The sequence below is a fragment of the Callorhinchus milii genome, unplaced genomic scaffold, assembly GCF_018977255.1.
Source record: "Callorhinchus milii isolate IMCB2004 unplaced genomic scaffold, IMCB_Cmil_1.0 Scaffold2, whole genome shotgun sequence".
NCBI classification, from domain to species: Eukaryota; Metazoa; Chordata; class Chondrichthyes; order Chimaeriformes; family Callorhinchidae; genus Callorhinchus; species Callorhinchus milii.
Genome location: NW_024704743.1, coordinates 3486550 through 3511876, shown reverse-complemented (window position 1 = coordinate 3511876; position 25327 = coordinate 3486550). Strand labels below are relative to the sequence as shown.

The 25327-nt window shown below is 48.5% G+C and overlaps 1 long non-coding RNA gene across 1 annotated transcript; it reads left to right on the top strand.

Annotated features, from left to right (window-relative positions):
• Positions 1-451: 451 nt before the first annotated feature.
• Positions 452-23013, top strand: LOC103183622. The gene is made up of 3 exons (XR_488433.2): positions 452-600; positions 905-964; positions 22732-23013. It is a non-coding gene; the product is annotated as an uncharacterized LOC103183622 (long non-coding RNA).
• Positions 23014-25327: the final 2314 nt, after the last annotated feature.

Genomic DNA, 25327 nt, shown 5'->3' with positions numbered 1-25327 from the left:
GGCATCGGTTTAATGTCTCATCCAAAGGATGACACCTCCAACAATGCAGACCTCCCCCAGCACTGCATCAGAGTGCCAGCTTCGACTCTATGAGTTCCACCTCCTGATGCCAGGAACCCACAACATTTGGCGAGCGTGCCACCGACTAAGCCAGGCCGACACACATGTAACAGCCTGGCCAAGTGTATTATTAATATTATTATTGGTGTTGGCTTGGTGGCCATGTCCACTATGCCCCTCACCACTGCAACTTCCGAGCTCCACTCCTCCACCTCACACCCTCTCTATCTGATTTTAATTCCCCTCTTTGAAACCTACCTCTTGCCAGTTTGGCACTGTACCTGTTGGCTTGGCACCATCTAGACTGCACGCACATACTTTGCCACCTGATTGCCCGCCCACTTTCCGCAGCATTCACACATTGCCAAATAGGTTTGCAGCTTCTGGTTATTACGAAGTCCTCCAACAGCTCCACAAAAGCATTATTGACGTTTACATAGTGCAGTTCACGAGGGCAATGTCTCCGAACGCTTCACAAGGCAGGGATCAGATGCCAAGTAGGGAGGAAGAGGGAAGACGACTGTCGGTGCAGTCAAAGAGGTAGGCTATTAATGAAATTTATCTTTTAATGAGATAGAATGGGCAAGACGGAGGGATGGAGGAAGAGAGGTCCAGGGTTTAGGGACACAGGAGCTGAATAGTAACTGCAGCAGTAACAATATCGGAGTAACTGCAATAATATTGTATCTTAATGATTGTCCGTTCTTGACTTTAAATACAATTGTTTATAAGTCACTTGAGAGGATTTGTATTGCAGAAATGTTTCTAAAACTATTGCAAAGTATTGCCACAATCAATCCTAAGTGTGAATATTTTACTGTGGATTCTCCTTCTCCGTTGGCAGTGTTCGGAATTTCCCAATTGGGTTCTTCAAAAGGGCACGATAAAGCCGCGTGCAAAGCTGGTGAGTTTAAACGGCCTTCGGATGAGATGTTAAACCGAGACCCCGTCTGCCCGTTCAGGCGGATGTGGAAAGATCTCATGGCCCTATTCGAAAAGAGAAGGGAGTCTGTCCTGGCCAACAACCCCCCAAACAAAATTGGGCACTCCACGGCTGATCGCGGGCCATTGCTGTGCGCAATTGCTGCCGCGTTTCACCCACAAAGTACAGTTAAACCAGTTTCCAGTACAGCGCTTTGAGATGTCACTACGATATGAAGTCTCCGTATCAAATGCAAGGATTGTTATTTATTATGATTTTGCACATTAGACCTCGATTTAACATCTCAGCTGTTAACACCTTAACATGCTTGTGTTTGTCTACTTGTACGCGTGTTTTGCGTGTAACTTGTGTGTCTGGGTGCGCGTCTCTGTCAGCCCGGCTCAGCGGCAGCACTCTCACCTCCGAGTCGGACTCGAAAGGCGCTGTACAAAACGTACGTAGTTTGTTGTTTTCTTGTTGCGGTTGCCGGGTTTGCCTCCAAATACACAGTCACTCCATTTCGCGGCGAAAAGTAACGTGAAGCGTTTTGGAGACGCCTTTCAGCGGGATAAGGGCACAATATCAAATGCAAGAATTATGAGTGTTACCTACGTGTCTGAATGTATGTGTTTGTGTGCGCGTGTGTCCCAAATGAAAGGACAACCATAAAAGACCACAGAAACAAACTTCATATAAGATGTCTTCAGGCGGCTCAACAACGTGATAAGGTGCGATATCGAATGTGAGGATTATTATTATTATTATTATTATTATTATTACCTACACATCAATTACAATCTTATCCAGTAATACCTCGCTAAACAAATCAGCACAGGCCAAAAAAAAACAGAATGGAAAGAGAGCTTGTCTGAGGTACAATTTCCGATCCGCTTTTGCTTTCATATTCCCGGAAGAAGTGCTTATGGCGCAGTTTCACTATGATTTTGCATCACATCTTAACTCCTTGATTTCATCCCGTTTCACCCTCCCCACCCCTCCTCGTGTTTACTAAACAGCAGACTTTCCAGGTATTTTAGTTTCGCTCTGTATTTTCTGTTTGAATTCCAGCGCTCGCTTGCAACTGGGTGTGAATTATATCCCTCCACTTTCATTTCTGCAGATTCTGAAACTTGTGGACCTGAAGCTACAGTCGGGGTATTTAATAATGTGTGCGCTGAAAAAAAANGGGTTTGACGATAAGAGGTTCTACCACTGTTCAACTCTCCAAGACGCTACCCCACATGAGGGCAATATATAAATGCAGGTCGTCGTTGTTTTTCTATCCTCGCAAAGAGAGCACAGCTCAAGCCCAACACAAAGTGTTTAATCATTAACCAGATCCTTTGAAAGAGCATTAGTCACTCACTCAGCCATCGTCAGGCTGACACATCACGTCCTCGCCTCGAGTTCCTCCCTCTTCATGATCAATCCCACTCGGACCTTCTCACAACCCTCCTCCCCACCATCGTCGCCCCCCACCCCCCAACACCCCCCGCCACCCTCACACAAATACACATAATAATACTTACATTTGATATCGTGTTTTTCACAACAATAATTTGCTGTGAAATAGGGCCCTTCAGGCGGGTTACCACGTCATACAACAACAAAACTTGCACTTATACAACGCCCTCCACGTAGAGTTGCGTCTCAGAGCGCTTAGCAGTGGTGGGGCCTGGCTCCGAGCCTGGGGGATGGGGGATGGGGAAAGGTGACTGTAAGCACGGTCGGAAAGGAAGCTTTTAAGGCGGGACTTGAATAAGGGGGGGGAGAGGGGGGCAAGGCAGAGGGATTGAGGGAGAGTGTTCTAAAGTTTTGGGGCATAGTGGCTGAACGCGCAACCTCCAATGGTGCAGCGGAGGGCGCGAGGGACAAGCAGGAGGCCAATGCCAGTCGAATGGAGAGTGAGGAGACTTAAGCATTCTACGGATGTCTCAAAGCGCTTCACAGGATCTACTGTAAAGTGTAGTGACTGTATATTTTGTAGGCGCGCACACACACACACACACACTCAAGTACCTGCTTGACTCATACACAAGTTTCAACATGGAGCATTTTACATATCTGGCCCCATTCCAGCATCTCCTGACCTTAACTCATGCGAAACGTGTGCTCTGTTTATTTTTTTATTCTTGCCATGACATGCCCGTAACCATGTACAAGCCAACTTCACGGTAGTTTAAATTGAACAAATTCAGAGTTAAAACACACGCGCCCGCAACCGCACGAATGGCTGCTTGAAATCTGCCAACAATTTGATGCAAAGCCTTTTTAATATCTCAAAGCCTTTACATAAAATAAGGCAAAAATGCAACGTTGAGTGACTCATTCGATGTACTAATATTGAATCAAATCTTTTTGTGGAACATGGCAAGTTCTGCTGTTAATTATAGATCTGAAATCTATATTTTATGAGTCAGAACGAATCTGTGGAAGCATTACTTTAATGAGCGAGTAGTAAAGAACAAATTACACAGATTTCTATTAGGAAATAATATATAGGGATACGATACGTATATATTTCGGGACATGACGTATGTATGCTACTGCCAGGATAGTGGAAGGCAAACTGGATGGACCCTGGTCTCCTTTCACCTTGCAATTCTTATATTTTTAGGATTTGTTACAAGTGTGAACTTATCCTTTTTATTATACTGTGCCCAAAATCAACCAAAGCCTTTGGCTTCAACGGACACTACCCTAACTTTTTTCCATTTCATCCTGGCCCCGGCTCCACCATTCATAAAACCCAACTAATTCAAAGCTCTGCCGCCCGTATCCTGACCAGCACCAAACTCTGCGTCCCCGTCACCCAGGTCTTGGCCGTGCTCCACTGATTTCCCACAACAGAACCGATGGATTGCAAGATCCTCATACGAATCACTTAATTCCCTGGCACCACCGTATCTCTCTGACCAGATTAATAATAATAATTATTATTAAGGTTACACCCCAATCCTCCCTCCATTCCACGTCAGCAGCCGTGGCTTCAACCCCTGACGCTATGGAATTCTCTGCCTCGGTACCTCCGTCTGGGTCCTCGTTGCTGGTCTTCAAATCCTACCTGAAGACCTTCCTCTTTGACCATGCCCATCAACTTCCTCCTCTCTCCAGCTTGGCATCAAGCTCCCCCACTGTTACGAGCTTCGAGATGCTGCTCTGTGTCACTTGCCACATAAATGCAAGTTTTTGTTGTTGTACTTCAGGAACTCCCTCCCTCTCTAATTGTCTTCTCTCTTAAAACCCACCTCTTTGATCGCTTCAGTGGTCAGCTTCCCCTTCCACACCCCCACCCCCTCTCTTCCCTGCTCACCCTGTCTTTGGGCAATACGCCGAGAGATTATCCTACATCAAGGCCATTACACAAATGCAAGGTGTTGTTGTCGGGTAGGCAAGCACTGTAACTAATGTACTTCAGCCCCTTAATGTCCTGTACATAGAAGGTCAAACACTTAACTTGTCACTTATCGAAGAATGGATGGATGTGGACAAATTTATTGACTCTTAAGAATTGTATATCACTGAGGTTGTAACATGACATGGAAAAACAATGATAAATGCTCGGTCTCCAAAACGCGCCATACATTTAGGTATAGCACCTTTTTATGTCGGGAGGACATCCCAAAGCGCTTCATTGGATAAGCTGGAAAGTGCAGTAACTCGGTATCGTTTTGTGGTTGGACACCACAGCCAAATTGCGCACAGCAATGACCCACAGAAGTGGTCTCCCAAATCGGCATCCACAGTATTCCCTTTTCATAGTTACAGGGTCTAGGTGACCTCACAGCATCTCTATCTGTCTGCACGGAGCCAAGAAATAGAAACAGAAAGGAAGGAATTCCCATTTCTGGCGCACACAATGACAGCTTCTGCTTTGCTCAATGGGGCGCGTCTTTATATCCGATAGCATTGATTCCCAGAGTTGCCTCAGGTCAGATTGCAACTTCCTTTTGAACAGTTAACTTTTGCTTTGAGTGAAAGTTTCTGTCATAACAGAACAGCTGCAGGCAGAGCGATACCGGCTTTTACAACCACAACTTGCATTTACATAATAATAATAATAATAATCCTTGCATTTGATATAGCGCTTTTCACATAGGAGGACGTCCCAAAGCGCTTCACAGAACACACTGTAAAGTGAATTGACTATATTTGTGGGCGAACGCGGCAGCCAATTGCGCACAGCAATGTCCCACAAACACAAAGCACCTTTCACGTGGGTAGCTTTTCACAGCACTTAAACGCAAGGTGATGAATCATGTCAGAAGGAGCAACGGGCACTTGGGGATGAACAGATTATGGGGTGAAATTTGTAGGGTTCATGATCACCTGATGCCTGTTCAGGTGGACATTAATGATCTAGTGATCTATTCGAGAAGCAAATTTTTTTTAAAAGGATTATTACCCCCAAAAAGTGATCTGCCAATCAACTAACAACCAGGTTCCTGCTGACTGCGAGGTAAACAGAGGTGTGCAGAGTAGGTAAACTTACCTATGGTTCCAAAAACAGTTATGATCATTCACTTCATAACGGTTTGTGGGACATTGCTGTGCTGCCACATTCGCCTTCAAATACATCGTCACTTCACTACACCTTACAGCAATTCCTGTGAAGAGCTTTGAGACATCACAACAACGTGATACGGTGCACTATCAAATGCAAGGATCATTAATTTGCTTGTGAATCTCACATCTTTTACAAAATGGGAGTGAATTTCCGTTTCCCTGTAACTTTGTTTTTCTTCCTAAATTTTTAAAGAACGTTATTTTCCCATTTCATCTGGGAAATAAAAATAATAATCATAACCCTTGCATTTGATATCACACCTTATCGCATAGTTGAGATGTCTCAAAGCGTTTCACAGAACATATCGTCTAGTAGATTGACTGTATATTTTATGGGAGAAATATTCAAATATTCAAAATCATAGACTGTACTTATCTAAAAGTACCTTTTTTGTTAAAGATATTATTAAAATGCCATCCTTCTGGTGTTAGACAAGCAAGAACCTGACACATGTAGGCCAACATGGGGAGAAATTTCATCTGAATCCACGTTTATTTTATTTATTTTAATGTTCGGAGCATCCAGAATATGTCAGATTCTTCTTGGTTTGATCAATCTGGTGTCTGACACATGTAGAAATCTGTCGCCATGCTTAAGAGAATCCGAACCAGACTGAGCACCTCACGTATATGCAATCTACACAAGGAAATTTCTCCGTGTCTGGAATGGAATGTGCACTCTTTCCCTGGAAGAATATATCTTTCTTACCTAATTCCGAAGAGAGTTAGGAGCAGATTGCCGGGAGCCAAGTATTGGGGACTCCCGAGTGTTTATCCAGCTTAAACTGCATAGCTTGCCATTGAGAGCACTGTCTGGTGAACTTCCACATTGCTTGTCCAGCTAGAACCACCCCACCGGCTCGGGCTTCGGCTTGCAGAGTTATCAGGAACTGAGTGGGTAGAATCCCTATGCCCAGTGACTGGTCTCTCCCTCCAAGTCCTGCCAATGAGCCAGACTGGCAAATCCATTATGAGCAGTGCCGTGGATTACTGTGGTCCCACTTGGTTAAGGAACTGGACTAATGAGACTACCTCAGAGGAGATTGACTCAATTCGAGCCCAAAAAACACCAATTACCCCGCCCTTACATTCCAAGCCCAGAAAACACAAAACTTCCACCCCCCACCCCTTACGTCCCGAGCCCCCCAAAAAACCTTCTCTTACCCCTTACTAGGTGGCAGCAGTATTCTCTTACCCCCCACCTGGGGGCAGCACCCATCTCTTACCACCACTGGGGGAAGCACCCTTCTCTTACCCCACCCCACTAGGAAACAGCAGCCTTCTCTTACTCCCCTCTCCATCACTACCCCCACCCCCAAGAGGGCAGCAGCTTTCTCTTACCCGCCACCAGCAGTAGTGTTTCTTGCCCTCCAACGGAGAGTGCAGCCTCACCTGCCCACCACTGGGGTAGGCCCATCATGCCCACCAGTGCCCATCATGAGAAGCAACACTATTGTACTGCCACAAATAAGGGTGCATCATCCACTTGCCCACCACTGGGCATTATCCCTGTCTTGTCCAACATTCGTGGGCAGTGAGGCCCTCATAGATCATCCCCTTCTACCAACCCCTTCCTGAGTCAAACTCCTTGTTCAGAGCCAGGGGACAGAACTACCATTGAGAGAACTTTAAACCAAAGTGTTTAAAATATATTTCTATTAGCGATTTGATTTAATCAGGCGACTGACTACCTGACGGACGGACTGCAGTCAAAGGGGTTTGACTAAAACTATGAAATCCCACATAAAACACAATTTATTGTTTGCACTCAACCAACGCCACCTCCACACAAACTCTTCTCAATGCTGCGGTTTGCTGTTGTTGTTGCCTATTCTAATCACTTTCTACCCCAAACGAAATACCGAGGGAGTGAGGGTTCACAATTCCTTCTCCGCAGCTGCTTTGGCTTCCGTGTGGCTCCCTCCACTCCCCGCTCCCCTCTCCCCGGGCTGACACTGAGCTCTGGCTAGGGCTCACCTCCCCTCTCCCGCAGGCATCGTGTTTTCCAGATGTAGTGAGTTTCAGGTGTAAAGCTGGACAGACATCAATATTCCCATTACACAATCATCATAATCATCAGAAACAGCGTGCGTGGGTAGACCTGGCCAGAGCCCAGAGAGAGGGGAGCCGGGGAGAGGGGGGAGAGGGCGGGTGAGGAGATGGTGCTACAAGGGGGTGGGGAGAAGAGTGGGGGCCAGAGAGAGGGACCCGGCCGGGGAGGGAAGGAGAGGGAGAGGGGAATGGGGAGAGAGAGGGTGCTAGGGCAGACCTACCTGGGATGGTGTGTGTGTGTAAGTGGCAGAAATGGCACTGGCTGTGGATCTTCTGCAAACTGCTGATCCTGTTATTGAGACAATGAAGGACTGGGCAGAAACCTGGCACAATTATACCCCACAATCAGCACATCCCGTCCCCCCCACCCCTGACACCCGCATCGCCAGCCCAGACAGACTGTGAACTGAAAAGCCCGATGTGGAGCTTGAACCCACAATCGTAGGCAAGATTGCTGCCAACTGAGCTAGACTGATACCTTTGTGGATAAGTGGACAGTCAGGCGTGTGTGGATACTCAGCATTACACTGCACACATCCCATAGCCCATGTTCAAGGGTCAATCGGAATGCGGCCGACACCTCAGGAAAGATTGAGGACCGAGGGCTATCAGGGATTGTTGGCCAGGAAAACAGGACAAACGGCCAGGAAACCCCTTCCCCAGTCAGCACAGGGTCTTTAACATCCACCCAAAAGGTACAAAAAAATCAGGCCCTCTGTTTAACGCCTCACACAAAACACTATACCCTCTACAATCAGGCATTGCCCCTTCTTCTCCCTCCAAAGGCACATAAACAAACTCCAGAAAGGGAAGGGGAATACTGAGCGCCTTTACTCAAGAGCAGGGAGGAGAGTGCGTGGGAGGTATGAGTCAGGGCTTACCCGGACCGGAGCTGGAGGGAGAGAAGAGGTAGGGGGGAAGCGTTGAGTGGACCAGCGGGGCTTAGCCAGAGCTGGCGGGGTGGGTGGGGGTAGTGTGTGGAGTGGACGAGGCAGGGAGGCTAATGTGTGTCAGCAATGACAAGCAGAGTTTGTGGTGAGGGGAGAGTGGTGTGGGGATGGGGGTACCTCTGAGCCCAACCAGAGGGAGTGCAGGCCTGAATAGTGGGTCCTATGTGTTGCTGAGCTCCTCTTGTGTAAACAGGACCCATTGCGTTTGAATTCAACGACTTTCCATTCTGCCACTTACGGGTTGATGGTTTATCTCGTCCGGTTGACAGCAGCAGCTCGGCAGGCGGCGGTGTGAATTGGTGTCCACCTTGGAGTTTGACCTCTCATGACTGGCCCAGGCCAGGCCGTTCTGGCTGTTACTGAAACAGTGAAAGGGCAGCACGCTGAGCTGAGTGTACATGAACACTTCGGGGGAGGGACGGTCGGGGGTGGAGGGTGCGGGGGTGGGTGTTGGTCGAGTGGGGGGAGATAGTCAGGAGGGAATGGTCGGTGGCGGGGATATTGACTTGGGAGGGAGGTTGGGAAAATATGGGAATATTGGCTGGATTGCTTGTTATGTTGAGTTTACCCAAGGCCATTGACAGGGTGATGGATCGATTTCAAGATCCTCTCACTCGTTCAAATTCCTGCAAGCCCTGGCACCTCCCTACCTCTCTGAGTTGCTTATCCCCTACTCCACCACCTGCTGCCTCCACTCGGCTGGCTCCATCCTCCTGTTTGTCCCTCATCTCCTCCGCTCCACCATCGGTGGCCGTGCCTTCAGCCACTGCACCCCGAAACTCTCGACCTCTCTCCATGAATCCCTCTGCCTCGCCCCCTCCCTCCCCAATTTCAAATACCGCCTAAAGACCTTCTTTTTGGATTGTTCTTATGGTCACCTCCTCCCTCCCCCCTGGCTCAGGGTCAGACTCCACCACTGTCAAGCACTCTGGGACACTAACCCTCATGAAGGGCACAATAAATGCAAGTTTTTGTTATTGTTTCCAGTGTGTTAATGGTCGCAATTATCATTTACACGAGTTGGAGCCACTCCAGTGCAAACTTACGCGGCAGAGACGTATTGACATTTCTGTACTTCGCTGGCCTGGAGAATGACGAGTGTAGGTTTTGCTTCCTGGGCATCTCGTACACTTGCTGCTGACCTGCAGGCCAAAGTTCAGGCAATGTCAGACTGTCCACTCTCTACCCCGACCCCATCCTTACCCTTCTCCTTACCTCCAAGTTCCACTGCCTGGGATCGGGTTGGGGTCGAGGGAGGAGGAGTTGGGTTTCATATGGGTCAAAATGGTGGTGAGAGAGGAGAGGGAGACAAGGTCGAAGGTCTAGAGGGAGGGATGGGCAGGAGCCGGAGTGTGAGGGGGAGATGGGGAGAGGATAGTAGTTGGAAGGGAAGAGGCCGTTGAGCAGATCCCCTCGATTTTGGTCTCGAGGAAGTCCAGCATCTCTGCACAGTTGGCGTTGGAGGAGAGGTTAGGCGAGGTGCGAGCGGTGAATGGAGTAGTCGGTTGGTGGTGATGAAAAGGAACCTGGGGTTGTCCTTGGCCTCCAAGATTGGCAACGAGAGGCATAGGTCATGAGGAGAGCTTACAATTTCTTCTCTCAAAGGCTAGTTAGGAGGTGGGTTTACATTTATACAGCGACTATCTCATCAGGAGAATGCCTCAAAGTGCTTCACAAGGCTAACCGGACATCCAAGTTGGGTTAGGATGGGGGGAGGAGGAAAGCTGAGATCAAACACCCATTTGAAAAGATTGGAATAAAGGGGGAGGTGGCTTGGTGGGAGGTTCACAGGATGGAGACAACTGTGCAGACAATGGCAGAAGCTAATTTGCACATAGCAATGTCCCACAAGCAGCTGTGAGGTGAATGACCAATACCTAGGGGATTATCAGCCAGGACACCGGGAGAGAGAAAGAGAAACGCCCTTCTCTTTTCCAATAGCGTCGCAAGATCTTTCACATCCATCTGAATAGGCACAGACTGGACCTCAGTTTATCGTCTCATCCGAAGGACAGAGTTGGTCAACAGGCAACTGGTTAAGAATGTGAACAGCAAAACCATTAAGGGAGAAAGCGAAGGGAAATGGAATGATTGACCGACCAAGGCTGTTTAGAAAAGCAGCCAGGATGGCTTGAGGCCTGTTCCTGTGGTAAGAGGAGAGGTGCTTGGCCAGGGTCACTGAGCTGTCAGACAGGCACCCCTCCCTCTCCCCCCTCCATCAATAAATCAGTGCCACCCTCACCACCTGTCACCACACCCCAGGCTGCCCTTCCTGCCCCCACTTACCACTCTGGTGGTGTTGCCTCCTAGACCTGTTCAGGGATTCATTCCTCATCACTGAGGAGAGAACAGGGATTAGTGCCACAGCAACACAGTCACATAACACAGAGCGGGGCAGAGGGGGGAAGCGCAGGTAGAGGGGGGAAGCGCGGGGCAGAGGGGGGAGCACGGGGCAGAGAGGGGGGTGCCAGAGAGTCAGGAACTAGAGGTGAAATTACCAACAAAAGCAAACTAACAAGCTTGGGGAATTTTTCAACGACGGATTGACCCCCATTCTCGAACTCCCTCTACTCCTCCATCTTTCCAGCAAATCAGGATGTCCTCCCGACGTGAAAGACGTTGTGTAAATGCAATTTGTTGTAGTTATAGTTGTCCCCGTTGCCACCCCCACCCCACTACATGTCTTTAAATCCCACCTAAAAACCTACATCGACAGCACCTGGGGTCACCTCCCCTTCTCCCTCCTCTCTTCCTTCTCCCTAACTTGTCATTGGAAACCACTCCAACATCTTATCCTACTGAGAGCCCAAACAACGTTGGCTCAGTCCGTGCTCAGCCCCCAGAACTCAACAATGACAACTCCCACAACTTGCAATTACATAGCGCCCCTTACGCAGGGTAGCTTCCTGGAGCGCATGACAGTGGCGGAGCTCTGGGATGGGGATACTCACCACATTTACTGCAGACGGACGAGTGGCGGGGAGTATGATCCTGCGATTTTTCACGGACTGACGGTGAGCTGCCCCTGTAGCCTGTATTGGAGAGGAGACTGTATTGGAGAGGAGACACAGTGCCCAGGCTGGAGCATGCTGACGTTATGGGCTTGATTGGATGGAGGTGTGTAAAATAATGAAGAGAATTGACAAGCTGGGAGGTGGACAACATTTCCTTCCAAAATAAGGGGTTGTGATCTTAACATCAAAGCCAGGACGGTTAAGAGGTGGGATCAGGGAACATGTCATGTCGGCATGCAGAGAGTGCGAGGACGCATGACCTCAGAAGGTTGTAGACTGGGATGTTTAAAAAGGGAGATGGATAGAGACCTGGCAAATGGAGACGTGTGGAATAAAGGCGGAAAACAGGAAATAGGAATTAATTGCTGTGCGTAATTGGCTGCCGTGGTTCGCCCACAAAATATACAGTCAATTCACTTTACAGCAGAGTCCGTGAAGCACTTTAATACATCTCGATGAGGTGCTATTTCAAATGCAAGGTTATTATTATTTATTACTATTATTAAATAATAATAACTATTAAAGATAATAACAATAAACCTTATATTTGACACTGCGCCTTATCACATCATCGAGAAGTCTCAAGGTGCTTCACAGGATTTACTGTAAAGTGCAGTGACTGTATATTTTATGTGTGAAAACAGCAGGAAATTTGCACGCAGCAATGTCCTGCAAACAGCCGTGAAGTAAATAACCATTCCTATTTGGGGGATTGTTGGCCAGAACACCGAGATAGAAACTTCCTTCTCTTTCCAAACAGTGCCACGGAATCTTTAACAATGACCTAAATAGGCAGACAGCAACTCAGTTAAAGTCTCATCCGAAGGACGGCACCTCTGGTAATACAACCCTACCCCAGCACTGCAATGGCATCTCAGTTTAGACTGTGAGTTCAAAGTGCCATGATCTACTGAACAGACAGAAGAGGCTTCATGGGCTGAATGGCCTCCCCCAGTTCCCATGTTCTGGTTGTCATCCTGACATGAAAGGCACTGTATAGATGTAAATTGTATAGAACTGCACAGGATTGTGAATATTCAGGTGATTTAACATCTCATCTGAATGATGCCTCCAACCATACAATGCTGCCCAGCATTGTGTGCAGTGTCAGTCTAGACTCGGCCCAAGAGGAACCCAGCGCTGAACACTTACACTCCAGGATATTAGAGGACAGATAACACTGCTTCCCTTTGCCTTCCTCTTCTGCTTGTCGGATCACCGCACTTGCTCACTCACTCACTCACTCACTCACTCATCATTCCCTTGGGGATGGCTTACCTTGGGGATGGAACAAATTCTCATTTTCCAGATATTCGGAATTCACCACTGAAGACGGCGCTGTCAATAAGCAGAGAACAGGAGCTCAGTCTAACCCTCAAACACACAGAATAGGAGATCAGTCTAAGCCTTAAACACACAGAACAGGAGCTTAGTCTAACTAAAAGGTTCGTGGAAGCAGATTCAAAAACAACTTTCAAAAGCGAATTGGATAGGTACTTGAAAAGGAAACATTTTCAAGGATATGAGGAATGCTCGTGGGAATGATGGGACTGATGGGTAGCTCTTCCAACAAGCCGGCACATGTACGATGGGTTTACTCCCCAACCCGCTACCCACTGCCTCCGCTCGACTGGCTCCGGCCCCCTGCTCGTTCCCTTGTGCTCTCCAATCAACCATCAGTCACCATGCTTTCAACCACTATGCCTCAAAATTATGGAACACTATTCCTCTACCCGTTCACCTTGCCCCTTCCTTCCCCACCTTCAAGTCGCACCTGAAGACTTTCCTCTTCAATCCTGCCTACGGTCACCTCCCCCGGCTCGATGTCGTGCTCCACCATTTTCAAGCGCTCTGGGACGCTATCCCGGGTGAGGGGTGCTACATAAATGGTGTTGTTGCATGATTTAAGGGGTGCCCTCGAGGCAGGACAGAGCAGAACACTAAGGATGATCCCCAGAGTTGAAGGAATAAGCTCTGGGAAACAGTTATATGCACAGTACTATATTATATGATACACATGCTGAATGAGATTGAGAAAGTAAATACAGAACAATACTTTCCAATATACCAAGCCTATAACTGCCCTTCACACTCCCTGTTAGGACAGACACCAGAGAGGGAGGGGATCAGGGTCACCAGGATGATGACTGAGGCCATCTGGAATTCATTTACGGAACAGCTTGATGCTATAATGGGAAGTGGGTCAGGCAGGTGTTCTGGAAATATGAGATCAAATGGACGTACTTTCATACATGCAACATTACAGCACGGAAACCGGCCACTTGGCTCAACTGTCTGTGCAGGTGTTTATACTCCACACCAACCCCCACCCTGGAGAGAAGAGAGGGAGAGCAAGCTATAATACTGCTCCAATACACTTCCTGTAATATGGCATCCAGAACGGTACATAGTACTGCAATAACAATGTCAAGATTTTATAGAGATTTAGGAAGGATGTCTCGGCCTTGGAGAGGGTGCAGGGGTAGGGCTTCAGTTACATGGAGAGACTAGAGAAGCTGGGATTATTCTCCTTAGAGCAGAGAAGGTTCAGGAGGATTTAATAGAGGTGTTCAAAATTATGAGGGGTTTTGACAGAGTAGATAGGGAGAAATAGTTTCCACTGGTAGGTGGGTTGGTAACCAGGGGAAACAGATTTACGATAATTAGCAAGAGAACTATATGAGAGATGAGTATTTTTTTTTACATAGAGAGTTGTTATGGTCTAGAATGCACTGCCTGAAAGGCTGGTGGAAACAGATTCAATAACAACTTTCAAATGGAAATTGGATAGATACTTGAAAAGAAAAAACTTATAAGGTTATGGGGAAAGAGCAGGGAAGTGGGACTCATTGGGTAGCATTTCCAAAGAGCTACACAGGGTCAATGGGCCAAATGGCCTTCTTCTCTGCTGTAATATTCTATGATTCTATAACCTTTAATCACACACAAAGTTGAGACGTCCTACTAACATGAAAGGCAGTAACATGAAAGTATTATTATCAGTATAAACCCCCTCAACGCCTACACAATTCAGGCAAAGGAACCTTCCCTCCCCTCCCTGTCAGGGTACCTGTGAGCGGGTTAGCACCCTGTGGCCTGGCTTACCACAAGCCTTGCTGTCTCTCTGGTACTTACAGTACACTGAGCGTGAGGGTGACCTCAGCATTTCAGGATTCATGTCATGGAGAGCCCTGGCACTTTCGTCCGCCAGGGTATCCTCAGTCACCAGGTGCAGGAATGATGAGAATACTGGTTAAACACACAATCAGGTATAAGCCTCCCATCTGATCCAGCACCTTTACCATCGAAACCTCTCACACAGCTTCCACAGAGCATTGTGGCAAGGCACTGCGAAACTTTAGCCTAGGCGAACAGCGCTAGATCGATCCAAGTTATTGTTGACTGTATCAATCATAGACAAATGCCAATTTGCGTATGGCAAGGTCCTGCACACAGCCATCAGGTCAGTGAGCGATTTATTTCTTACCCAGAAAGTTGTTATGGTCTGGATGCACTTCCTGAAAGGGTCATGGAAGCAGATTCAACAGCAACTTGCATTTATATAGCGCCCTTTATGTGGGGTAGTGTCCCGGAGTGCTTGACAGTGGTGGAGTCTGAACCCGAGCCAGGGAGAGGGGGGAGCTGACCGTAAGCATGATCAGAAAAGATCTTTAGATGGGATTTGAAGGTGGGCAGGGAGGGGACAAGGTGGAGGGATTGAGGGAGAGAGGTCCAGAGTTCCAGGGGCATAGTGGCTGAATGCGTGGCCACTGATGGTGGAGCAGAGGGACGAGGGAAAACAGGAGGCCTAATCAATAATAATCGATAGTAGCTTTCGAAAGATAGGTACTTGGAAAAGGGAAAAATTGCAGGGCTATGGGTTAAGAGCGGGGAGTGGGACTAGTTGGTGGAACTGAATGTGGTCAAGACTCCTTGGCTCCCGTCAATGTCTTTACTCCTGCAGATCTGAACTCCTCAACCTCCCCAGATTCTCCCTCACACTCACCGAACCGATGCGCAATCTAGGCGTCTGGTTCAACCCCCAGCTGTCCTTCCTCCCCCTCCTCCGGTCCCTGACCAGGACCGCCTTCTTCTACCTCCGCCACATTGCCCGCCTCTGACCATACCTTACCCCAAATGCAACCGAAACCCTCGTGCATGTGTTTGTCACCTCCCGTCTAGATTACTCAAATACACTCCTCGCCGGTCTCCCCAGCTCCACTTTCAAAAGATCCAGCTCATTTAGAAATCTGCCACCAGCATACTTACCCAGACCAAACTGCGTACCCATATCTCACCAGTTCTGGCCCAGGCTCCACTGGCTCCCCATCACCGAACGGATCGACTTCAAGAACCTCACACTCGTATTCAAATACTTTCACTCTCTGGCACCTCCCTACCTCTCCGACCTCCTCACTCCCCAATCCACCACCTGGTGCCTCAGCTCGACCCTCGTGCCCTGCACCCCACCATCGGAGATCGTGCTTTCAGCCACTAAGCCCCAAAACTCTAGAACACTCCCTCAATCCCTCCACCTTGCCCCCCCTCTCCCCTCTTTCAAATCCTGCCTGTAAACCTTCCTCTTCGACCATGCTTATGGCTACCTCCCCCCCCACCGGCTCAGAGTCAGGCTCAGCCACTGTTAAGCGCTTTGAGACGTCACCCTGCATGGAGAGCGCTATAAAGTGCAAGTTGTTGTTGTTGGTAGTAGCTCTTTCAAAGAGCTGGCACAAGCACGATGGGCCAAATGCCCTCCTTTCTGTGCTGTAAGATTCCTTTGATTCTCTGTTTCAAAAGTGAGGCAGGATCTTTAATGTCCACCTGAACAGGCACAGATGGGGCCTCGGTTTCACATCCCATTGGCAGGACAATGTAGTGCCTCCAACAATGCAGGGTTTGCCCAGTGCTTGATTCGAGTGTCAGCCTGGACTGTGAGCTGAAAGATCCTGACATGGGGGCTTGAGCCCTTCCGGCCCAGACAAATCTTCAAGCAGCTTGAGTCAGGCTGACATTTGGCAAAATACTTTGGGGTAAAAAAGGAGTAATGTTTTTAGCAGAGATACTTTGGTTATTCAGATACTCACAGCATTGGGATGGAGCTTTCAAATCTTCAACCATAAACTCCTCAAACTCTGCAGACCTGCTCATCGACAACCCTGTTGCTACAGACCCAGAAACAGTCACCTCAACTAAGACAATCAAAGCCAGGCTTCAATTATTATAATAATCTTTGCCTTTGATATAGCACCTTATCACGTTGTTGAGACGTCTCAAAGCGCTTCTCATGATACACTATAAAGTGGAATGACTGTATATTTTGTGGACGAAATGCGGCAGCCAATTGGGCAAACATTCATAGATTGAGTGACCAATTTTTTAAAAAATTATTAACCACATTTTTTTTTGAGGGATTATTACTCTTGGAAAGCAATGCGCCAATCGACTAACAACTGGGTTCCTACTTACTGCTAGGTAAACAGAGGCGTGTGGAGTAAGGAAACTTGCCAAAGGTTTTGCTCTGTCCGGGAATCAAACCCGGATCCCCTCGAAAATGGGGAACCAGTGGAGCCGGGGGAGGATGTGGGCCATAGGCTCGCAGAGCGGAAAGGACAGTATTACTCCTACAAATATTTGCCTTAATGTAAATGATGGAAATGGCTAAAGGTTTCTCTGGGGTACAGACCCTGCCACTCCTGCTTCTCTACAACTCACCATGCTGCGGTCCTGCTCCTGAGAAATCTGGGCTCCATGCTTCCCTTGTTGTGGGTAGAAACAAATGTGCCCCCAGTGGTTGCTGAATTCCTGTAAGAGAACATAACAGAGGATAAAGCTCCCAATAATCCCTGCCCAATAATCCCTGCCCAATAATCCTCTCCCCCAATGATCCTCTCCCCCAATGATCCGCTCCATACCTCCTTCCCCCCCACTTCCACACCCCCCACCTCCCGACAGAGGGAAACTCACTCACCACATTTGGGTGATCCTACCGATTTATTTTGAAAGGACATTCCGCCTGGTGAGTGAAAGCTTGAAGGGAATGTGTATTTCGACATGCCTGTAATTAACAAGAGAATATCAGTGCTGATAGGACACCGAGTCGGTGCGCAATGTTCCTCACCACTTCTAACCCTCCCACCAAATAGTGTTTTTGGTCAGCCGGGTGTCTGACACAGGCAGAAACCCATCACCTATGCCTGAGTATCCAAACCAAACAGAATTCTATGCATCCTACCTATGCTCGGAAATTTCCGAGATATTTATTGGAATGGAATACGCATTTTCTCCCTGGAGGGATGCATCCTGCTTACCTGATTCTGGAGAGTATTGGGCGCAGGTTGGCAAAAGCCAAGGCTTGGGGACACCTGGAGTCTAACCAGCTAAAACCACATAGCTTGCCATTGAGCTGCCCACCCAGCTCGTCTATCTGTTTTTCATGTAATTGTTCATGATCTTTGTTACAATTTGCCTCCAATTTAAGATCTCAGTAAAATTCATTATTATTCTCTCAATTCCTGAACCCAGATGATTGACATGTGTAGTAAACAAGAGCGACCCTTACACAGCTACTTCAAGTCTCACCATGTTGGGAACTTGATCCAAGTTGCATTGGGCTCGTTGTTGCTGTTGTATTTGGTAGGAACAGATGTTGGCTCAGACCTTGGCCTTTGGCCTCACACGCCTGCTGCTGATGTACTGCTGAAAACAGAAGGAAACTAGAGTCATCAAACCATCTCACTGTGTGGCTCAGCTCGACCATCTGAGCAGAATTGGTATGAAGTTGAAGTTTCCTTGCACAGCCACCTTCACTGGACTGTGTGTCAATGACTCAATGAGCGGGGGTCAGCCTCTCTCAGTGGGGAGCACTCTGACCTCCCAGTCAGAAGGTTATGGGTTCAATCCCCATATCAGGACTCGGAACTCATTGTCTACGCTTGCACTGCATTACTTTACTCACCATTAATGTGTCCATTACACCACTCACCATCACTGTACTCACCATAACACCATTCACAATTACTGCACTCACTGTCTATTACACCATTACAATACTCACTGTCTATTACACCATTACAATACTCACTGTGTCTCTATGTGTGGTTGGAAGGTAGTTCTCAGCCTGTGGCCCCAGAGACACACAAAGAGCCCAGATATTATGTCATGCAACACATTTCTAGTTGAACTTACGCCTGTCTTTTCTCTTTCCTTTCGGTGGTGGAGCAAGCACAAACGTACTGGGTAGGATAAGGTCCTCTGGCCGCATAGTGCACGTTCTGTATCCTGGCCACAGAGAGGAAATAATGAGCTCTGGGCCTCCTCATCACCACCCCACACTACCTGCTCGCACTGCCCTCCACACCAACACCCCACCCCTATTATTCCACCACACCCCCTCCCCGTCTAGCCAAACCCACCCCACTTCACTACACACACACACACAAATACACTCCCCCTCCAGTGGAGGCTGCACAGTGCTGAGTGGCCCAGGCCCCTGATACCAATGGCAGCACTTACCTATGCGACGCTCAACGTATGGTTGTGGCTCGGTTTGGACTGGAAGTGGCGATGGCTTCCTGAACTCAGGCATCGGGCACACTGTACATACACACAAGGTACCATCTGACTATAGAGGAATCCCAGAGTTACAGCACCCACACACCAGCGGCCATCACACAAGACAAACTAACCCGCTGACCCGCCTTGCTCCCCCACACAGGGTTCTTACTGAAGCTCAACCAGCTCGGCAATTCCGACACTGTCTGCTGTTTGTCCAGCGAGCACGACGACAACAACTTGCATTGAAACAGCGCACATCACACGTGGTAGTGTCTTGGAGCGCTTGACAGTAGCGGAGTCTGCCACCAAGCCAAGGGGAGAGGGATTGGGAGGTGACCATAAGCACAATCAAAAAGGAAGCACTTTAGGTGGGATTTGAAACAGGGGAGGGAGGAGCAAGACGGAGGGATTGAGGGAGAATGTTCCAGAGTTTCAACAACAACTTGCACTTATATAGTCAACGTTCTGTATCCTGGCCACAGAGGGAGGAAATACCAGTGGCCCTCATGCAGCGCACTGACACTAGCAGATCACGACTCCGAGCAGTGGGAGGAGGGAAGGGGGAGGTGACCATTGGCACGGTCGAAGAGGAAGGCTTTCAGGCGCGACTGAAGATGGGGAAGGAGGGGGCAAGGTGAAGGGATAGAGGAAGAATGCTCCAGAATGTCGGGGCACAGTGGCTGAAAGAGCGGCCACCAATGGTGGAATGGAGGGCACGAGGAACATGCAGAAGGATGGAACCCGGCGAGCGGAGGCAGTGGATTGTGGGTCGGGGGTAAGCAGATCGGAGAGGTAGGGAGGTGCAAGGGCATGAAGGGATTTGAAAACGAGTGTGAGGATCTTGTAAATCGATCCGTTTGGTAATTGGGAGCCAGTGGATCCTGGTTGGAATCAGTGTGATAAGGGCCGAGCGAGAGGAATCCCAGCCCCGTCTGCTCCACAGGCCCTGTGGCGAGGCAGGCTGGTTGGTCTCTCTCAGCAATGTCTGCTTCCCAAAGCCTGGAACGATACTGAGCGCCAGGTTCCCACCGCAGCACTTACTGATTTGAGGTGGTTCCAAATCTGTGGGCGCCACAAAATCAGTGGGAAAGAACGCTGCATCTTTGTACGGAGGCCCTGTGAGCAAACACAATAATCCCCTCAGCAACACCCTCAAATCCTGTAGCTCAGTGGTTAGAGCGCTCACCTCGCAAGCGAGAGACCTGGGTTCGATTCCTGGGCAGGACAAAATGTTGGGCAAGTTTCCTTACTCCACACAACTCTGTTTACCTTAGCAGTGAGTAGGAACCCGGTTGTTAGTCGATGGGCGGATCGCTTTTTAAGAAAAATTAGTCACTCATCCATGACTGTTTGTCGAACACCGCCCACAAAATATACAGTCAATTCAATGACATGATGAGGCGCTATATCAAATGCAAGGATTATCATTATTATTATGGGCCTGGAGACTGACAAGGATTGAAACGATGAGGGTGCGGAGTTTAGGACAGGTGAGGATGTGGGCGACAGAATGAATTGGATTTGATCAGTGGTTGAGTTGGGGAGACCGGCGAGGAAGGCGATGGGAACATTGAGGTGGCTCTTACCAGCCATTCGCCTTCTCGGGGGCGAGTGAGCTACTGGAAATTGTTGGGCCAGACCTCTCTGGGGAAACTCTGGGAACAGAGAACAGAAATATTTAGATTATTGTCCACAGCCCCCACCCTACATGCCAGGCCTCCAACCTCTAACCCCCCACTGCCCATCTAACCCCCTCTCCCCCTCTGCCCCCTTCATTAGTGTGTGTAACTTCATGTACACAACATCAACTGCACCACCTTCATCAACCTTCTCCGTTATTTCAACGAAGAAATATTCCAAGTTAGTTAGATACAATTTGCCTTTAACAAATCCGTGTTGGCTGTCCTTTATTAATCCATGTTTATCCAAATAAAAATTTTTTTTTCGTAAATTATGGTCGCTAGAAGTTTCTAGCATCTCAGAGTGCTTGACAATGGTAGGGCCTGACTATTCGGCTCACTGGTCTGTCGTTACCAGATTTATTCCTCTCCTCTGTTTTGAACAGGGGTGTAACATTTGCAACCATCCAGTCCTCAAGCACTACTCCTATATCCAAGGAGGATTGAAAGATTGTGGCCAGAGCCTCCGCTATTTCCACCCTTACTTTGCTCATCAATCTAGGATGCATCCCAGGTGACATTTCTACTTTGAGCGCTGTGATCCTGTTAAGTAACTCCTCTCTATCTATTTTTAATCTTATCCAATCTCTCTACTCGTCCTTCTTTACCGTGACCTTGGCAGCATGCTCTTCTTTTGTGAGGACAGATGCAGAGTACTCATTCAGTTCCTCAGCCATGACCTCTGCCTCAACAAGAAGCTTTCCTTTTTGGGCCCTAATCAACCCCATCCTAATCGGCCCCACACTCTGGCCCCAGGACACAGTGATACATGGAGAATAATGAGAAGCTCACTCACCACACGCTCCTCCTGGCCTTCTTTGTGGCTCTTCTAAGGAGTCTGTAAAGTAGCTGCTTCCTGAATGTCCGCTGGCCGGGTGTTGGTAGCTTACCAGGTCTGCTATTAAAAACACAACAGCAGCAAAGGAATGGGAGCCCATTCAGCCCCTCATGCCTCTTCCACCATTCTATTCTATCAGTGCAAGGCACTGAGTGTTTGTAACGGGGCGTGAGTGTGTGTAACGGGGCGTGAGTGTTTGTAACGGGGCGTGAGTGTGTGTAACGGGGCGTGAGAGTGTGTAACGGGGCGTGAGCGTGTGTAACGGGGCGTGGGCGTGTGTAACGGGGCGTGAGTGTGTGTAACGGGGCGTGAGTGTGTGTAACGGGGCGTGAGTGTGTGTAACGGTGGTGAGTGTGTGTAACAGGAGCTTGCGTGTTTGTGGGAGTGAGTATGCTCTCCTCATTGCAAAGGACAGCTCTTACCAGTTACAGCCATTCTTCTTCTTAAGGGCAGTTCGTCCACATCCATGTTCGGAAAACCTGCAAACAGAGAACCTGAATATTCAAGTCTTTGTCCCTAACCCACCCAACACACCTTAACACTTCCAATCACCCTCCCATTAGCCCCTTCTCTCACCCCATCATTAGCACCACACTGTGAGCCAATCACAGTGCCGCACTGTTCTCTCAGCCCACCCCATGCACACCAACCCCCCCCCCCCATCCCCACCCTGTGCCCACCGCCCAATACACTGGTCCTGAGTAGAGGCTCAGGTGAAAAATGAGGGGAAACTCACTCACCATATTCAGGACCTCCTCCCAATATTTCTTCATCTTCATAGGACCCTATGCCTGGGGACTGAGGAGCTGTAGCATATGTCAATTTTGTCCAGTCTGTAATGAAACAGAATATCAGTGCTGGGCACTGACCCCGGGTGTCACTGTCCTTCGAACAGAATATCAGTGTCATTGTCCCCTCCAGTGCCATTTTCCTCACCATTTCCAAGTCTCCCCACACCTTGCCCATCAGCCCCTGACTATTAAGTTGAGCCTCACTGGGCCCATACTCCAGGACTCACCGTACTGTGAGACTGGGTGCACTGGGCTTGATGCTGCCATTGGACTTGCTAAATAAGGACACTCATCTTCCTCCTCAGGTGCCTCCTGTTGGAATCCTGTAAGAGAACAGAAACAGTGATGACAAAACCTGGAGATGTGAGGCTGGGAGCTACTATCACAGCAGAATGGCACAATACTGGGGACTGCTTTTCCTGGTATGAAGAGTTAAGGGGATCATCATTGACCATGTGGCCTTCAGTGACCTATGTGTCTGCACACCAATGTCTCTCTGCTCCGCTTATCATTTATGATGGGTTTACTTTCTGTATTCTGAACACTAAAATGTAACATTTTACATTATTAAACTCATCTGCCACTGAGCTGCCCGCCCTGTTCATTTATCACTGTTCCTCAGCACAGAATATCAGTGCTGGCCACTGACCCTGGATGTCTCTATTTCTCAGTATTCACTATGAATGCTGGGCAGAAGCTTCTCTGTAGCCACTTCAGGTCTCACCATGTTGGGGACTTGATCCATGTTGCATTGGGCTCGCTATTGCCGCTGGATGTGGAAGGAACAGATGTTCGCTCAGACCTTGGCCTTTGGCCTGACATGCCTGCTGCTGACGTACTGTTGAGAGAAGAGAACAGAAACACTGACAACGAGTTACTATCAGAGCAGAACGGCACATTATTGGGAATTGATATTTACTGGTATAAAGAGTTAAGGGGATCATCATTGACTGTATGGTCAATAACAACAACATTTGTATAGTGCCTTTCTTGTCGGGAGGACATCCCAAGGCATTGGACAGTCAGTGAGTTGGACCTGAGCTGGGGTTGGGATCAGGAAGGGTGGAGGGCAGGGAAGGTAGGGGTTGGAGTGTGGTCGAAGGCACGGTCGAAGAGGTGGGTCTTAATCATGCCTTGAAGGAGGCAAGGGAGGGAGCAAGGCATGATTCTCACCAAATTGGGGACTTGTTCCATAAGTCATGTTCCTTGTTGGCACTGGGTGTGGTATATGAAAAGACCTGGTACTCGCAAACGAGAGGGGCTGGGTTTGATTCCCGGGCAAGGCAAAACGTTGGGCAAGTTTCCTTACTCCACGTGCCTCTGCTTACCTAGCAGTAAGTAGGAACCCGGTTGTTAGTCGATTGGCTGATCGTTTTTCCCGGGGTAATAAGTCAAAATAAATTATTTGACCACAAAATTGGTCACTCAATTCACGATTGTTTATGGGTCACTGCTGTGCTGTGCGCAATTGGCTGTCACAAAAACTGTCAATTCACTTTACAGTATATTCTGCGAAGCGCTTTGAGATGTTTCGAAGACGTGATAAGGCGTTATATCAAATGCGAGGATTATTATTATATTGGAAGCTGATATTTACTGGTATGAAGAATTAAGAGTCATTGTTTCCCTGTGTGGTCACCTTTAGTGACCTGTTTAACTGCACCAGGTCGCTCTGCTCCATGTTAAAAACTGATAATTTAAAGTGGATTTCCTTTCCTTATTCTTAATACCAAAACGTAACCCTTCACATTTACATCATTGAATTGCAACTGCCACTGAACTGCCCACCCTGCTCGTTTATGACTAAAATCGGGATCCAAAGAAGGAGCTTGCTTTTAATACAGCCCCTTCTCATGGCAAATATCTCAGTTACAGTTGCTGTGTGGAGAGGGATGGCTCACCCGGTGTAACTGTGGGATAAGGGTCGCAGCGCCTTTTGACAGGTGGAGCTGGTGATGGTGCCACTTTGTGTGGTGACAGTCGTGGACTGATCATTGCCGCTGCATTCGCCCCCGCTCCATCTGAGAAGAAATACATTCAGTAATTAGCCCAGATCCCAACCCATCACCGAAACCAGAACTGAACGCTGCACCGTTGCTGAGATTGCCTGTTTGTGAGTGTGTGTCTCTCTCTCTGTCTCGCTCTGTATGTGTGTGTGTATCTCTCTCTATCTGTGTGTGTACCTCTTTCTGTGTGTGTGTGTGTGTGTGTCTCACTCTCTCTATCTGTGTGTGAGTCTGTATGTGTGTGTGTGTGTATGTCTCAACCTATCTCTCTCTGTGTGTGTGAGTGTGTGTGTGTGTCTCTCTCTCTCTACCTCTCTGACCTGCTGACTCCCTACCAACTTGCCCGCTCCCTCCGTTCAGCGGGCTCCGGTCTGCTCCATGTCTCCCGCCCGACCCGCCCTACCTTTGGTGACCAGGCTTTCAGCCTCTCTGCCCCACACTCTGGAACTCCATCCCACAGTCCCTTCGCCTCGCTTCCTCCCTCGCCTCCTTCAAGGCCGGTCTCAAGACCCTTCTCTTCGACCGTGCCTTTGGTCGCCCTCCCACCTCTCTGCCTTCCCTCACCCCTACACCACCCCTCCCCCATGCTCGAGTCCTGACACCTGACTATCCAGCGCTTTGGGACATCCTCCCGACATGAAAGGTGCTTTTGTAAATGTAATCTTGTTTGTTGTTGTTCGTGTTTTTCTTGATCGAATATTTCTTTGAGTTATGGCATAAATCAAGAAATATTCAAAGAACATTTATTTTATAAATGTTGTTGTTGTCTGCATGTGTCTCCTGCAGATCTAAACTCCTCAAGCTCCTTGGGCTCTCCTTCAGTTTCATCGAACTAGTGCGCAAACTAGGCGTCCGTTTCGACCCCCAACTGTCCTTCCTCCCCCCCATCCAGTCC